Source organism: Medicago sativa, chromosome 5 (assembly GCF_051527215.1).
Source record: "Medicago sativa cultivar Bolivia chromosome 5, Bolivia_mono, whole genome shotgun sequence".
NCBI lineage: Eukaryota > Viridiplantae > Streptophyta > Magnoliopsida > Fabales > Fabaceae > Medicago > Medicago sativa.
Window position 1 is genome coordinate 40,470,654 of NC_140753.1, and position 18,289 is coordinate 40,488,942.

An 18,289-nucleotide genomic window follows, 5' to 3' on the forward strand; every position below is an offset into this window, starting at 1 on the left:
AAATCGAGTTATCATCCTTGGAGACGAAAGGTCACACCTTGTGACCTTTCGTCTTCCAGGATAAAAACTCTATTTAAACAATATTTTAGTCAGGTTACTTGTTCATTGGTTATATATTCAAGTAACCTGACTAAAGTAATGTTCAAATCGAGTTATCATCCTTGAAGACAAAAGGTTACACCTTGTGACATTTCGTCTTCCAGGATAAAAACTCTATTTAAACAATATTTTAGTCAGGTTACTTGTTCATTGGTTATATATTCAAGTAACCTGACTAAAGTAATGTTCAAATCGAGTTATCATCCTGGAAGACGAAAGGTCACACTTTGTGACCTTTCGTCTTCCAGGATAAAAACTCTATTTAAACAATATTTTAGTCAGGTTACTTGTTCATTGGTTATATATTCAAGTAACCTGACTAAAATAATGTTTAAATCGAGTTATCATCCTAGAAGACGAAAGCTCACACCTTGTGACCTTTCGTCTTCCAGGATAAAAACTCTGTTTAAACAATATTTTAGTCAGGTTACTTGTTCATTGGTTATATATTCAAGTAACCTGACTAAAGTAATGTTCAAATCGAGTTATCATCCTGGAAGACGAAAGGTCACACTTTGTGACCTTTCGTCTTCCAGGATAAAAACTCTATTTAAGCAATATTTTAGTCAGGTTACTTGTTCATTGGTAATATATTCAAGTAACCTGACTAAAATAATGTTCAAATCGAGTTATCATCCTAGAAGACGAAAGCTCACACCTTGTGACCTTTCGTCTTGCAGGATAAAAACTCTATTTAAACAATATTTTAGTCAGGTTACTTGTTCATTGGTTATATATTCAAGTAACCTGACTAAAGTAATGTTCAAATCGAGTTATCATCCTGGAAGACAAAAGGTTACACCTTGTGACCTTTCGTCTTCCAGGATAAAAACTATATTTAAACAATATTTTAGTCAGGTTACTAGTTCATTGGTTATATATTCAAGTAACCTGACTAAAATAATGTTTAAATCGAGTTATCATCCTAGAAGACGAAAGGTCACACCTTGTGACCTTTCGTCTTCCAAGATAAAAACTCTATTTAAACAATATTTTAGTCATGTTACTTGTTCATTGGTTATATATTCAAGTAACCTGACTAAAGTAATGTTCAAATCGAGTTATCATCCTTGAAGACAAAAGGTTACACCTTGTGACCTTTCGTCTTCCTGGATAAAAACTCTATTTAAACAATATTTTAGTCATGTTACTTGTTCATTGGTTATATATTCAAGTAACCTGACTAAAATAATGTTCAAATCGAGTTATCATCCTTGGAGACGAAAGGTCACACCTTGTGACCTTTCGTCTTCCAGGATAAAAACTCTATTTAAACAATATTTTAGTCAGGTTACTTGTTCATTGGTTATATATTCAAGTAACCTGACTAAAGTAATGTTCAAATCGAGTTATCATCCTTGAAGACAAAAGGTTACACCTTGTGACCTTTCGTCTTCCAGGATAAAAACTCTATTTAAACAATATTTTAGTCAGGTTACTTGTTCATTGGTTATATATTCAAGTAACCTGACTAAAGTAATGTTCAAATCGAGTTATCATCCTGGAAGACGAAAGGTCACACTTTGTGACCTTTCGTCTTCCAGGATAAAAACTCTATTTAAACAATATTTTAGTCAGGTTACTTGTTCATTGGTTATATATTCAAGTAACCTGACTAAAATAATGTTTAAATCGAGTTATCATCCTCGAAGACGAAAGCTCACACCTTGTGACCTTTCGTCTTCCAGGATAAAAACTCTATTTAAACAATATTTTAGTCAGGTTACTTGTTCATTGGTTATATATTCAAGTAACCTGACTAAAGTAATGTTCAAATCGAGTTATCATCCTGGAAGACGAAAGGTCACACTTTGTGACCTTTCGTCTTCCAGGATAAAAACTCTATTTAAACAATATTTTAGTCAGGTTACTTGTTCATTGGTTATATATTGAAGTAACCTGACTAAAATAATGTTCAAATCGAGTTATCATCCTGGAAGACGAAAGGTCACACTTTGTGACCTTTCGTCTTCCAGGATAAAAACTCTATTTAAACAATATTTTAGTCAGGTTACTTGTTCATTGGTTATATATTCCAGTAACCTGACTAAAATAATGTTTAAATCGAGTTATCATCCTCGAAGACGAAAGGTCACACCTTGTGACCTTTCGTCTTCCATTATAAAAACTCTATTTAAACAATATTTTAGTCATGTTACTTGTTCATTGGTTATATATTCAAGTAACCTGACTAAAATAATGTTTAAATCGAGTTTTCATCCTGGAAGACGAAAGGTCACACCTTGTGACCTTTCGTCTTCCAAGATAAAACTCTATTAAAACAATATTTTAGTCAAGTTACTTGTTCATTGGTTATATATTCAAGTAACCTGACTAAAATAATGTTCAAATCGAGTTTTCATCCTGGAAGACGAAAGGTCACACCTTGTGACCTTTCGTCTTCCAAGATAAAAACTCTATTTAAACAATAATTTAGTCAGGCTACTTGTTCATTGGTTATTATCATCCTTGGAGACGAAAGGTCACACCTTGTGACCTTTCGTCTTGCAGGATAAAAACTCTATTTAAACAATATTTTAGTCAGGTTACTTGTTCATTGGTTATATATTCAAGTAACCTGACTAAAATAATGTTCAAATCGAGTTATCATCCTTGGAGACGAAAGGTCACACCTTGTGACCTTTCGTCTTCCAGGACAAAAACTCTATTTAAACAATATTTTAGTCAGGTTACTTGTTCATTGGTTATATATTCAAGTAACCTGACTAAAGTAATGTTCAAATCGAGTTATCATCCTTGAAGACAAAAGGTTACACCTTGTGACCTTTCGTCTTCCAGGATAAAAACTCTATTTAAACAATATTTTAGTCAGGTTACTTGTTCATTGGTTATATATTCAAGTAACCTGACTAAAGTAATGTTCAAATCGAGTTATCATCCTGGAAGACGAAAGGTCACACTTTGTGACCTTTCGTCTTCCAGGATAAAAACTCTATTTAAACAATATTTTAGTCAGGTTACTTGTTCATTGGTTATATATTGAAGTAACCTGACTAAAATAATGTTCAAATCGAGTTATCATCCTGGAAGACGAAAGGTCACACTTTGTGACCTTTCGTCTTCCAGGATAAAAACTCTATTTAAACAATATTTTAGTCAGGTTACTTGTTCATTGGTTATATATTCAAGTAACCTGACTAAAGTAATGTTCAAATCGAGTTATCATCCTTGAAGACAAAAGGTTACACCTTGTGACCTTTCGTCTTCCAGGATAAAAACTCTATTTAAACAATATTTTAGTCAGGTTACTTGTTCATTGGTTATATATTCAAGTAACCTGACTAAAGTAATGTTCAAATCGAGTTATCATCCTGGAAGACGAAAGGTCACACTTTGTGACCTTTCGTCTTCCAGGATAAAAACTCTATTTAAACAATATTTTAGTCAGGTTACTTGTTCATTGGTTATATATTGAAGTAACCTGACTAAAATAATGTTCAAATCGAGTTATCATCCTGGAAGACGAAAGGTCACACTTTGTGACCTTTCGTCTTCCAGGATAAAAACTCTATTTAAACAATATTTTAGTCAGGTTACTTGTTCATTGGTTATATATTCCAGCAACCTGACTAAAATAATGTTTAAATCGAGTTATCATCCTCGAAGACGAAAGGACACACCTTGTGACCTTTCGTCTTCCAGGATAAAAACTCTATTTAAACAATATTTTAGTCATGTTACTTGTTCATTGGTTATATATTCAAGTAACCTGACTAAAATAATGTTTAAATCGAGTTTTCATCCTGGAAGACGAAAGGTCACACCTTGTGACCTTTCGTCTTCCAAGATAAAAACTCTATTTAAACAATATTTTAGTCAAGTTACTTGTTCATTGGTTATATATTCAAGTAACCTGACTAAAATAATGTTCAAATCGAGTTTTCATCCTGGAAGACGAAAGGTCACACCTTGTGACCTTTCGTCTTCCAAGATAAAAACTCTATTTAAACAATAATTTAGTCAGGCTACTTGTTCATTGGTTATTATCATCCTTGGAGACGAAAGGTCACACCTTGTGACCTTTCGTCTTGCAGGATAAAAACTCTATTTAAACAATATTTTAGTCAGGTTACTTGTTCATTGGTTATATATTCAAGTAACCTGACTAAAATAATGTTGAAATCGAGTTATCATCCTTGGAGACGAAAGGTCACACCTTGTGACCTTTCGTCTTCCAGGATAAAAACTCTATTTAAACAATATTTTAGTCAGGTTACTTGTTCATTGGTTATATATTCAAGTAACCTGACTAAAGTAATGTTCAAATCGAGTTATCATCCTTGAAGACAAAAGGTTACACCTTGTGACCTTTCGTCTTCCAGGATAAAAACTCTATTTAAACAATATTTTAGTCAGGTTACTTGTTCATTGGTTATATATTCAAGTAACCTGACTAAAGTAATGTTCAAATCGAGTTATCATCCTGGAAGACGAAAGGTCACACTTTGTGACCTTTCGTCTTCCAGGATAAAAACTCTATTTAAACAATATTTTAGTCAGGTTACTTGTTCATTGGTTATATATTGAAGTAACCTGACTAAAATAATGTTCAAATCGAGTTATCATCCTGGAAGACGAAAGGTCACACTTTGTGACCTTTCGTCTTCCAGGATAAAAACTCTATTTAAACAATATTTTAGTCAGGTTACTTGTTCATTGGTTATATATTCAAGTAACCTGACTAAAGTAATGTTCAAATCGAGTTATCATCCTTGAAGACAAAAGGTTACACCTTGTGACCTTTCGTCTTCCAGGATAAAAACTCTATTTAAACAATATTTTAGTCAGGTTACTTGTTCATTGGTTATATATTCAAGTAACCTGACTAAAGTAATGTTCAAATCGAGTTATCATCCTGGAAGACGAAAGGTCACACTTTGTGACCTTTCGTCTTCCAGGATAAAAACTCTATTTAAACAATATTTTAGTCAGGTTACTTGTTCATTGGTTATATATTGAAGTAACCTGACTAAAATAATGTTCAAATCGAGTTATCATCCTGGAAGACGAAAGGTCACACTTTGTGACCTTTCGTCTTCCAGGATAAAAACTCTATTTAAACAATATTTTAGTCAGGTTACTTGTTCATTGGTTATATATTCCAGCAACCTGACTAAAATAATGTTTAAATCGAGTTATCATCCTCGAAGACGAAAGGACACACCTTGTGACCTTTCGTCTTCCAGGATAAAAACTCTATTTAAACAATATTTTAGTCATGTTACTTGTTCATTGGTTATATATTCAAGTAACCTGACTAAAATAATGTTTAAATCGAGTTTTCATCCTGGAAGACGAAAGGTCACACCTTGTGACCTTTCGTCTTCCAAGATAAAAACTCTATTTAAACAATATTTTAGTCAAGTTACTTGTTCATTGGTTATATATTCAAGTAACCTGACTAAAATAATGTTCAAATCGAGTTTTCATCCTGGAAGACGAAAGGTCACACCTTGTGACCTTTCGTCTTCCAAGATAAAAACTCTATTTAAACAATAATTTAGTCAGGCTACTTGTTCATTGGTTATTATCATCCTTGGAGACGAAAGGTCACACCTTGTGACCTTTCGTCTTGCAGGATAAAAACTCTATTTAAACAATATTTTAGTCAGGTTACTTGTTCATTGGTTATATATTCAAGTAACCTGACTAAAATAATGTTCAAATCGAGTTATCATCCTTGGAGACGAAAGGTCACACCTTGTGACCTTTCGTCTTCCAGGATAAAAACTCTATTTAAACAATATTTTAGTCAGGTTACTTGTTCATTGGTTATATATTCAAGTAACCTGACTAAAGTAATGTTCAAATCGAGTTATCATCCTTGAAGACAAAAGGTTACACCTTGTGACCTTTCGTCTTCCAGGATAAAAACTCTATTTAAACAATATTTTAGTCAGGTTACTTGTTCATTGGTTATATATTCAAGTAACCTGACTAAAGTAATGTTCAAATCGAGTTATCATCCTGGAAGACGAAAGGTCACACTTTGTGACCTTTCGTCTTCCAGGATAAAAACTCTATTTAAACAATATTTTAGTCAGGTTACTTGTTCATTGGTTATATATTGAAGTAACCTGACTAAAATAATGTTCAAATCGAGTTATCATCCTGGAAGACGAAAGGTCACACTTTGTGACCTTTCGTCTTCCAGGATAAAAACTCTATTTAAACAATATTTTAGTCAGGTTACTTGTTCATTGGTTATATATTCAAGTAACCTGACTAAAGTAATGTTCAAATCGAGTTATCATCCTTGAAGACAAAAGGTTACACCTTGTGACCTTTCGTCTTCCAGGATAAAAACTCTATTTAAACAATATTTTAGTCAGGTTACTTGTTCATTGGTTATATATTCAAGTAACCTGACTAAAGTAATGTTCAAATCGAGTTATCATCCTGGAAGACGAAAGGTCACACTTTGTGACCTTTCGTCTTCCAGGATAAAAACTCTATTTAAACAATATTTTAGTCAGGTTACTTGTTCATTGGTTATATATTGAAGTAACCTGACTAAAATAATGTTCAAATCGAGTTATCATCCTGGAAGACGAAAGGTCACACTTTGTGACCTTTCGTCTTCCAGGATAAAAACTCTATTTAAACAATATTTTAGTCAGGTTACTTGTTCATTGGTTATATATTCCAGCAACCTGACTAAAATAATGTTTAAATCGAGTTATCATCCTCGAAGACGAAAGGACACACCTTGTGACCTTTCGTCTTCCAGGATAAAAACTCTATTTAAACAATATTTTAGTCATGTTACTTGTTCATTGGTTATATATTCAAGTAACCTGACTAAAATAATGTTTAAATCGAGTTTTCATCCTGGAAGACGAAAGGTCACACCTTGTGACCTTTCGTCTTCCAAGATAAAAACTCTATTTAAACAATATTTTAGTCAAGTTACTTGTTCATTGGTTATATATTCAAGTAACCTGACTAAAATAATGTTCAAATCGAGTTTTCATCCTGGAAGACGAAAGGTCACACCTTGTGACCTTTCGTCTTCCAAGATAAAAACTCTATTTAAACAATAATTTAGTCAGGCTACTTGTTCATTGGTTATTATCATCCTTGGAGACGAAAGGTCACACCTTGTGACCTTTCGTCTTGCAGGATAAAAACTCTATTTAAACAATATTTTAGTCAGGTTACTTGTTCATTGGTTATATATTCAAGTAACCTGACTAAAGTAATGTTCAAATCGAGTTATCATCCTGGAAGACAAAAGGTTACACCTTGTGACCTTTCGTCTTCCAGGATAAAAACTATATTTAAACAATATTTTAGTCAGGTTACTAGTTCATTGGTTATATATTCAAGTAACCTGACTAAAATAATGTTTAAATCGAGTTATCATCCTAGAAGAGGAAAGGTCACACCTTGTGACCTTTCGTCTTCCAAGATAAAAACTCTATTTAAACAATATTTTAGTCATGTTACTTGTTCATTGGTTATATATTCAAGTAACCTGACTAAAATAATGTTTAAATCGAGTTTTCATCCTGGAAGACGAAAGGTCACACCTTGTGACCTTTCGTCTTCCAAGATAAAAACTCTATTTAAACAATAATTTAGTTAAGCTACTTGTTCATTGGTTATATATTCAAGTAACCTGACTAAAATAATGTTCAAATCGAGTTATCATCCTTGGAGACGAAAGGTCACACCTTGTGACCTTTCGTCTTCCAGGATAAAAACTCTATTTAAACAATATTTTAGTCAGGTTACTTGTTCATTGGTTATATATTCAAGTAACCTGACTAAAATAATGTTCAAATCGAGTTATCATCCTTGGAGACGAAAGGTCACACCTTGTGACCTTTCGTCTTCCAGGATAAAAACTCTATTTAAACAATATTTTAGTCAGGTTACTTGTTCATTGGTTATATATTCAAGTAACCTGACTAAAGTAATGTTCAAATCGAGTTATCATCCTTGAAGACAAAAGGTTACACCTTGTGACCTTTCGTCTTCCAGGATAAAAACTCTATTTAAACAATATTTTAGTCAGGTTACTTGTTCATTGGTTATATATTCAAGTAACCTGACTAAAGTAATGTTCAAATCGAGTTATCATCCTGGAAGACGAAAGGTCACACTTTGTGACCTTTCGTCATCCAGGATAAAAACTCTATTTAAACAATATTTTAGTCAGGTTACTTGTTCATTGGTTATATATTGAAGTAACCTGACTAAAATAATGTTCAAATCGAGTTATCATCCTGGAAGACGAAAGGTCACACTTTGTGACCTTTCGTCTTCCAGGATAAAAACTCTATTTAAACAATATTTTAGTCAGGTTACTTGTTCATTGGTTATATATTCAAGTAACCTGACTAAAGTAATGTTCAAATCGAGTTATCATCCTTGAAGACAAAAGGTTACACCTTGTGACCTTTCGTCTTCCAGGATAAAAACTCTATTTAAACAATATTTTAGTCAGGTTACTTGTTCATTGGTTATATATTCAAGTAACCTGACTAAAGTAATGTTCAAATCGAGTTATCATCCTGGAAGACGAAAGGTCACACTTTGTGACCTTTCGTCTTCCAGGATAAAAACTCTATTTAAACAATATTTTAGTCAGGTTACTTGTTCATTGGTTATATATTGAAGTAACCTGACTAAAATAATGTTCAAATCGAGTTATCATCCTGGAAGACGAAAGGTCACACTTTGTGACCTTTCGTCTTCCAGGATAAAAACTCTATTTAAACAATATTTTAGTCAGGTTACTTGTTCATTGGTTATATATTCCAGCAACCTGACTAAAATAATGTTTAAATCGAGTTATCATCCTCGAAGACGAAAGGACACACCTTGTGACCTTTCGTCTTCCAGGATAAAAACTCTATTTAAACAATATTTTAGTCATGTTACTTGTTCATTGGTTATATATTCAAGTAACCTGACTAAAATAATGTTTAAATCGAGTTTTCATCCTGGAAGACGAAAGGTCACACCTTGTGACCTTTCGTCTTCCAAGATAAAAACTCTATTTAAACAATATTTTAGTCAAGTTACTTGTTCATTGGTTATATATTCAAGTAACCTGACTAAAATAATGTTCAAATCGAGTTTTCATCCTGGAAGACGAAAGGTCACACCTTGTGACCTTTCGTCTTCCAAGATAAAAACTCTATTTAAACAATAATTTAGTCAGGCTACTTGTTCATTGGTTATTATCATCCTTGGAGACGAAAGGTCACACCTTGTGACCTTTCGTCTTGCAGGATAAAAACTCTATTTAAACAATATTTTAGTCAGGTTACTTGTTCATTGGTTATATATTCAAGTAACCTGACTAAAGTAATGTTCAAATCGAGTTATCATCCTGGAAGACAAAAGGTTACACCTTGTGACCTTTCGTCTTCCAGGATAAAAACTATATTTAAACAATATTTTAGTCAGGTTACTAGTTCATTGGTTATATATTCAAGTAACCTGACTAAAATAATGTTGAAATCGAGTTATCATCCTAGAAGAGGAAAGGTCACACCCTTGTGACCTTTCGTCTTCCAAGATAAAAACTCTATTTAAACAATATTTTAGTCATGTTACTTGTTCATTGGTTATATATTCAAGTAACCTGACTAAAATAATGTTTAAATCGAGTTTTCATCCTGGAAGACGAAAGGTCACACCTTGTGACCTTTCGTCTTCCAAGATAAAAACTCTATTTAAACAATAATTTAGTTAAGCTACTTGTTCATTGGTTATATATTCAAGTAACCTGACTAAAATAATGTTCAAATCGAGTTATCATCCTTGGAGACGAAAGGTCACACCTTGTGACCTTTCGTCTTCCAGGATAAAAACTCTATTTAAACAATATTTTAGTCAGGTTACTTGTTCATTGGTTATATATTCAAGTAACCTGACTAAAGTAATGTTCAAATCGAGTTATCATCCTAGAAGACGAAAGCTCACACCTTGTGACCTTTCGTCTTCCAGGATAAAAACTCTATTTAAACAATATTTTAGTCAGGTTACTTGTTCATTGGTTATATATTCAAGTAACCTGACTAAAGTAATGTTCAAATCGAGTTATCATCCTGGAAGACAAAAGGTTACACCTTGTGACCTTTCGTCTTCCAGGATAAAAACTATATTTAAACAATATTTTAGTCAGGTTACTAGTTCATTGGTTATATATTCAAGTAACCTGACTAAAATAATGTTTAAATCGAGTTATCATCCTAGAAGAGGAAAGGTCACACCTTGTGACCTTTCGTCTTCCAAGATAAAAACTCTATTTAAACAATATTTTAGTCAGGCTACTTGTTCATTGGTTATTATCATCCTTGGAGACGAAAGGTCACACCTTGTGACCTTTCGTCTTGCAGGATAAAAACTCTATTTAAACAATATTTTAGTCAGGTTACTTGTTCATTGGTTATATATTCAAGTAACCTGACTAAAATAATGTTTAAATCGAGTTATCATCCTAGAAGACGAAAGCTCACACCTTGTGACCTTTCGTCTTCCAGGATAAAAACTCTATTTAAACAATATTTTAGTCATGTTACTTGTTCATTGGTTATATATTCAAGTAACCTGACTAAAATAATGTTTAAATCGAGTTTTCATCCTGGAAGACGAAAGGTCACACCTTGTGACCTTTCGTCTTCCAAGATAAAAACTCTATTTAAACAATATTTTAGTCAAGTTACTTGTTCATTGGTTATATATTCAAGTAACCTGACTAAAATAATGTTCAAATCGAGTTTTCATCCTGGAAGACGAAAGGTCACACCTTGTGACCTTTCGTCTTCCAAGATAAAAACTCTATTTAAACAATAATTTAGTCAGGCTACTTGTTCATTGGTTATTATCATCCTTGGAGACGAAAGGTCACACCTTGTGACCTTTCGTCTTGCAGGATAAAAACTCTATTTAAACAATATTTTAGTCAGGTTACTTGTTCATTGGTTATATATTCAAGTAACCTGACTAAAGTAATGTTCAAATCGAGTTATCATCCTGGAAGACAAAAGGTTACACCTTGTGACCTTTCGTCTTCCAGGATAAAAACTATATTTAAACAATATTTTAGTCAGGTTACTAGTTCATTGGTTATATATTCAAGTAACCTGACTAAAATAATGTTGAAATCGAGTTATCATCCTAGAAGAGGAAAGGTCACACCCTTGTGACCTTTCGTCTTCCAAGATAAAAACTCTATTTAAACAATATTTTAGTCATGTTACTTGTTCATTGGTTATATATTCAAGTAACCTGACTAAAATAATGTTTAAATCGAGTTTTCATCCTGGAAGACGAAAGGTCACACCTTGTGACCTTTCGTCTTCCAAGATAAAAACTCTATTTAAACAATAATTTAGTTAAGCTACTTGTTCATTGGTTATATATTCAAGTAACCTGACTAAAATAATGTTCAAATCGAGTTATCATCCTTGGAGACGAAAGGTCACACCTTGTGACCTTTCGTCTTCCAGGATAAAAACTCTATTTAAACAATATTTTAGTCAGGTTACTTGTTCATTGGTTATATATTCAAGTAACCTGACTAAAGTAATGTTCAAATCGAGTTATCATCCTAGAAGACGAAAGCTCACACCTTGTGACCTTTCGTCTTCCAGGATAAAAACTCTATTTAAACAATATTTTAGTCAGGTTACTTGTTCATTGGTTATATATTCAAGTAACCTGACTAAAGTAATGTTCAAATCGAGTTATCATCCTGGAAGACAAAAGGTTACACCTTGTGACCTTTCGTCTTCCAGGATAAAAACTATATTTAAACAATATTTTAGTCAGGTTACTAGTTCATTGGTTATATATTCAAGTAACCTGACTAAAATAATGTTTAAATCGAGTTATCATCCTAGAAGAGGAAAGGTCACACCTTGTGACCTTTCGTCTTCCAAGATAAAAACTCTATTTAAACAATATTTTAGTCAGGCTACTTGTTCATTGGTTATTATCATCCTTGGAGACGAAAGGTCACACCTTGTGACCTTTCGTCTTGCAGGATAAAAACTCTATTTAAACAATATTTTAGTCAGGTTACTTGTTCATTGGTTATATATTCAAGTAACCTGACTAAAATAATGTTTAAATCGAGTTATCATCCTAGAAGACGAAAGCTCACACCTTGTGACCTTTCGTCTTCCAGGATAAAAACTCTATTTAAACAATATTTTAGTCATGTTACTTGTTCATTGGTTATATATTCAAGTAACCTGACTAAAATAATGTTCAAATCGAGTTTTCATCCTGGAAGACGAAAGGTCACACCTTGTGACCTTTCGTCTTCCAAGATAAAAACTCTATTTAAACAATAATTTAGTCAGGCTACTTGTTCATTGGTTATTATCATCCTTGGAGACGAAAGGTCACACCTTGTGACCTTTCGTCTTGCAGGATAAAAACTCTATTTAAACAATATTTTAGTCAGGTTACTTGTTCATTGGTTATATATTCAAGTAACCTGACTAAAATAATGTTTAAATCGAGTTATCATCCTAGAAGACGAAAGCTCACACCTTGTGACCTTTCGTCTTCCAGGATAAAAACTCTATTTAAACAATATTTTAGTCAGGTTACTTGTTCATTGGTTATATATTCAAGTAACCTGACTAAAGTAATGTTCAAATCGAGTTATCATCCTGGAAGACAAAAGGTTACACCTTGTGACCTTTCGTCTTCCAGGATAAAAACTCTATTTAAACAATATTTTAGTCATGTTACTTGTTCATTGGTTATATATTCAAGTAACCTGACTAAAATAATGTTCAAATCGAGTTTTCATCCTGGAAGACGAAAGGTCACACCTTGTGACCTTTCGTCTTCCAAGATAAAAACTCTATTTAAACAATAATTTAGTCAGGCTACTTGTTCATTGGTTATTATCATCCTTGGAGACGAAAGGTCACACCTTGTGACCTTTCGTCTTGCAGGATAAAAACTCTATTTAAACAATATTTTAGTCAGGTTACTTGTTCATTGGTTATATATTCAAGTAACCTGACTAAAGTAATGTTCAAATCGAGTTATCATCCTGGAAGACAAAAGGTTACACCTTGTGACCTTTCGTCTTCCAGGATAAAAACTATATTTAAACAATATTTTAGTCAGGTTACTAGTTCATTGGTTATATATTCAAGTAACCTGACTAAAATAATGTTTAAATCGAGTTATCATCCTAGAAGAGGAAAGGTCACACCTTGTGACCTTTCGTCTTCCAAGATAAAAACTCTATTTAAACAATATTTTAGTCATGTTACTTGTTCATTGGTTATATATTCAAGTAACCTGACTAAAATAATGTTTAAATCGAGTTTTCATCCTGGAAGACGAAAGGTCACACCTTGTGACCTTTCGTCTTCCAAGATAAAAACTCTATTTAAACAATAATTTAGTTAAGCTACTTGTTCATTGGTTATATATTCAAGTAACCTGACTAAAATAATGTTCAAATCGAGTTATCATCCTTGGAGACGAAAGGTCACACCTTGTGACCTTTCGTCTTCCAGGATAAAAACTCTATTTAAACAATATTTTAGTCAGGTTACTTGTTCATTGGTTATATATTCAAGTAACCTGACTAAAGTAATGTTCAAATCGAGTTATCATCCTTGAAGACAAAAGGTTACACCTTGTGACCTTTCGTCTTCCAGGATAAAAACTCTATTTAAACAATATTTTAGTCAGGTTACTTGTTCATTGGTTATATATTCAAGTAACCTGACTAAAGTAATGTTCAAATCGAGTTATCATCCTGGAAGACGAAAGGTCACACTTTGTGACCTTTCGTCTTCCAGGATAAAAACTCTATTTAAACAATATTTTAGTCATGTTACTTGTTCATTGGTTATATATTCCAGCAACCTGACTAAAATAATGTTTAAATCGAGTTATCATCCTCGAAGACGAAAGGACACACCTTGTGACCTTTCGTCTTCCAGGATAAAAACTCTATTTAAACAATATTTTAGTCATGTTACTTGTTCATTGGTTATATATTCAAGTAACCTGACTAAAATAATGTTTAAATCGAGTTTTCATCCTGGAAGACGAAAGGTCACACCTTGTGACCTTTCGTCTTCCAAGATAAAAACTCTATTTAAACAATATTTTAGTCAAGTTACTTGTTCATTGGTTATATATTCAAGTAACCTGACTAAAATAATGTTCAAATCGAGTTTTCATCCTGGAAGACGAAAGGTCACACCTTGTGACCTTTCGTCTTCCAAGATAAAAACTCTATTTAAACAATAATTTAGTCAGGCTACTTGTTCATTGGTTATTATCATCCTTGGAGACGAAAGGTCACACCTTGTGACCTTTCGTCTTGCAGGATAAAAACTCTATTTAAACAATATTTTAGTCAGGTTACTTGTTCATTGGTTATATATTCAAGTAACCTGACTAAAGTAATGTTCAAATCGAGTTATCATCCTGGAAGACAAAAGGTTACACCTTGTGACCTTTCGTCTTCCAGGATAAAAACTATATTTAAACAATATTTTAGTCAGGTTACTAGTTCATTGGTTATATATTCAAGTAACCTGACTAAAATAATGTTTAAATCGAGTTATCATCCTAGAAGAGGAAAGGTCACACCTTGTGACCTTTCGTCTTCCAATATAAAAACTCTATTTAAACAATATTTTAGTCATATTACTTGTTCATTGGTTATATATTCAAGTAACCTGACTAAAATAATGTTTAAATCGAGTTTTCATCCTGGAAGACGAAAGGTCACACCTTGTGACCTTTCGTCTTCCAAGATAAAAACTCTATTTAAACAATAATTTAGTTAAGCTACTTGTTCATTGGTTATATATTCAAGTAACCTGACTAAAATAATGTTCAAATCGAGTTATCATCCTTGGAGACGAAAGGTCACACCTTGTGACCTTTCGTCTTCCAGGATAAAAACTCTATTTAAACAATATTTTAGTCAGGTTACTTGTTCATTGGTTATATATTCAAGTAACCTGACTAAAATAATGTTCAAATCGAGTTATCATCCTTGGAGACGAAAGGTCACACCTTGTGACCTTTCGTCTTCCAGGATAAAAACTCTATTTAAACAATATTTTAGTCAGGTTACTTGTTCATTGGTTATATATTCAAGTAACCTGACTAAAGTAATGTTCAAATCGAGTTATCATCCTTGAAGACAAAAGGTTACACCTTGTGACCTTTCGTCTTCCAGGATAAAAACTCTATTTAAACAATATTTTAGTCAGGTTACTTGTTCATTGGTTATATATTCAAGTAACCTGACTAAAGTAATGTTCAAATCGAGTTATCATCCTGGAAGACGAAAGGTCACACTTTGTGACCTTTCGTCTTCCAGGATAAAAACTCTATTTAAACAATATTTTAGTCAGGTTACTTGTTCATTGGTTATATATTGAAGTAACCTGACTAAAATAATGTTCAAATCGAGTTATCATCCTGGAAGACGAAAGGTCACACTTTGTGACCTTTCGTCTTCCAGGATAAAAACTCTATTTAAACAATATTTTAGTCAGGTTACTTGTTCATTGGTTATATATTCAAGTAACCTGACTAAAGTAATGTTCAAATCGAGTTATCATCCTTGAAGACAAAAGGTTACACCTTGTGACCTTTCGTCTTCCACGATAAAAACTCTATTTAAACAATATTTTAGTCAGGTTACTTGTTCATTGGTTATATATTCAAGTAACCTGACTAAAGTAATGTTCAAATCGAGTTATCATCCTGGAAGACGAAAGGTCACACTTTGTGACCTTTCGTCTTCCAGGATAAAAACTCTATTTAAACAATATTTTAGTCAGGTTACTTGTTCATTGGTTATATATTGAAGTAACCTGACTAAAATAATGTTCAAATCGAGTTATCATCCTGGAAGACGAAAGGTCACACTTTGTGACCTTTCGTCTTCCAGGATAAAAACTCTATTTAAACAATATTTTAGTCAGGTTACTTGTTCATTGGTTATATATTCCAGCAACCTGACTAAAATAATGTTTAAATCGAGTTATCATCCTCGAAGACGAAAGGACACACCTTGTGACCTTTCGTCTTCCAGGATAAAAACTCTATTTAAACAATATTTTAGTCATGTTACTTGTTCATTGGTTATATATTCAAGTAACCTGACTAAAATAATGTTTAAATCGAGTTTTCATCCTGGAAGACGAAAGGTCACACCTTGTGACCTTTCGTCTTCCAAGATAAAAACTCTATTTAAACAATATTTTAGTCAAGTTACTTGTTCATTGGTTATATATTCAAGTAACCTGACTAAAATAATGTTCAAATCGAGTTTTCATCCTGGAAGACGAAAGGTCACACCTTGTGACCTTTCGTCTTCCAAGATAAAAACTCTATTTAAACAATAATTTAGTCAGGCTACTTGTTCATTGGTTATTATCATCCTTGGAGACGAAAGGTCACACCTTGTGACCTTTCGTCTTGCAGGATAAAAACTCTATTTAAACAATATTTTAGTCAGGTTACTTGTTCATTGGTTATATATTCAAGTAACCTGACTAAAGTAATGTTCAAATCGAGTTATCATCCTGGAAGACAAAAGGTTACACCTTGTGACCTTTCGTCTTCCAGGATAAAAACTATATTTAAACAATATTTTAGTCAGGTTACTAGTTCATTGGTTATATATTCAAGTAACCTGACTAAAATAATGTTTAAATCGAGTTATCATCCTAGAAGAGGAAAGGTCACACCTTGTGACCTTTCGTCTTCCAAGATAAAAACTCTATTTAAACAATATTTTAGTCATGTTACTTGTTCATTGGTTATATATTCAAGTAACCTGACTAAAATAATGTTTAAATCGAGTTTTCATCCTGGAAGACGAAAGGTCACACCTTGTGACCTTTCGTCTTCCAAGATAAAAACTCTATTTAAACAATAATTTAGTTAAGCTACTTGTTCATTGGTTATATATTCAAGTAACCTGACTAAAATAATGTTCAAATCGAGTTATCATCCTTGGAGACGAAAGGTCACACCTTGTGACCTTTCGTCTTCCAGGATAAAAACTCTATTTAAACAATATTTTAGTCAGGTTACTTGTTCATTGGTTATATATTCAAGTAACCTGACTAAAGTAATGTTCAAATCGAGTTATCATCCTAGAAGACGAAAGCTCACACCTTGTGACCTTTCGTCTTCCAGGATAAAAACTCTATTTAAACAATATTTTAGTCAGGTTACTTGTTCATTGGTTATATATTCAAGTAACCTGACTAAAGTAATGTTCAAATCGAGTTATCATCCTGGAAGACAAAAGGTTACACCTTGTGACCTTTCGTCTTCCAGGATAAAAACTATATTTAAACAATATTTTAGTCAGGTTACTAGTTCATTGGTTATATATTCAAGTAACCTGACTAAAATAATGTTTAAATCGAGTTATCATCCTAGAAGAGGAAAGGTCACACCTTGTGACCTTTCGTCTTCCAAGATAAAAACTCTATTTAAACAATATTTTAGTCAGGCTACTTGTTCATTGGTTATTATCATCCTTGGAGACGAAAGGTCACACCTTGTGACCTTTCGTCTTGCAGGATAAAAACTCTATTTAAACAATATTTTAGTCAGGTTACTTGTTCATTGGTTATATATTCAAGTAACCTGACTAAAATAATGTTTAAATCGAGTTATCATCCTAGAAGACGAAAGCTCACACCTTGTGACCTTTCGTCTTCCAGGATAAAAACTCTATTTAAACAATATTTTAGTCATGTTACTTGTTCATTGGTTATATATTCAAGTAACCTGACTAAAATAATGTTCAAATCGAGTTTTCATCCTGGAAGACGAAAGGTCACACCTTGTGACCTTTCGTCTTCCAAGATAAAAACTCTATTTAAACAATAATTTAGTCAGGCTACTTGTTCATTGGTTATTATCATCCTTGGAGACGAAAGGTCACACCTTGTGACCTTTCGTCTTGCAGGATAAAAACTCTATTTAAACAATATTTTAGTCAGGTTACTTGTTCATTGGTTATATATTCAAGTAACCTGACTAAAATAATGTTTAAATCGAGTTATCATCCTAGAAGACGAAAGCTCACACCTTGTGACCTTTCGTCTTCCAGGATAAAAACTCTATTTAAACAATATTTTAGTCAGGTTACTTGTTCATTGGTTATATATTCAAGTAACCT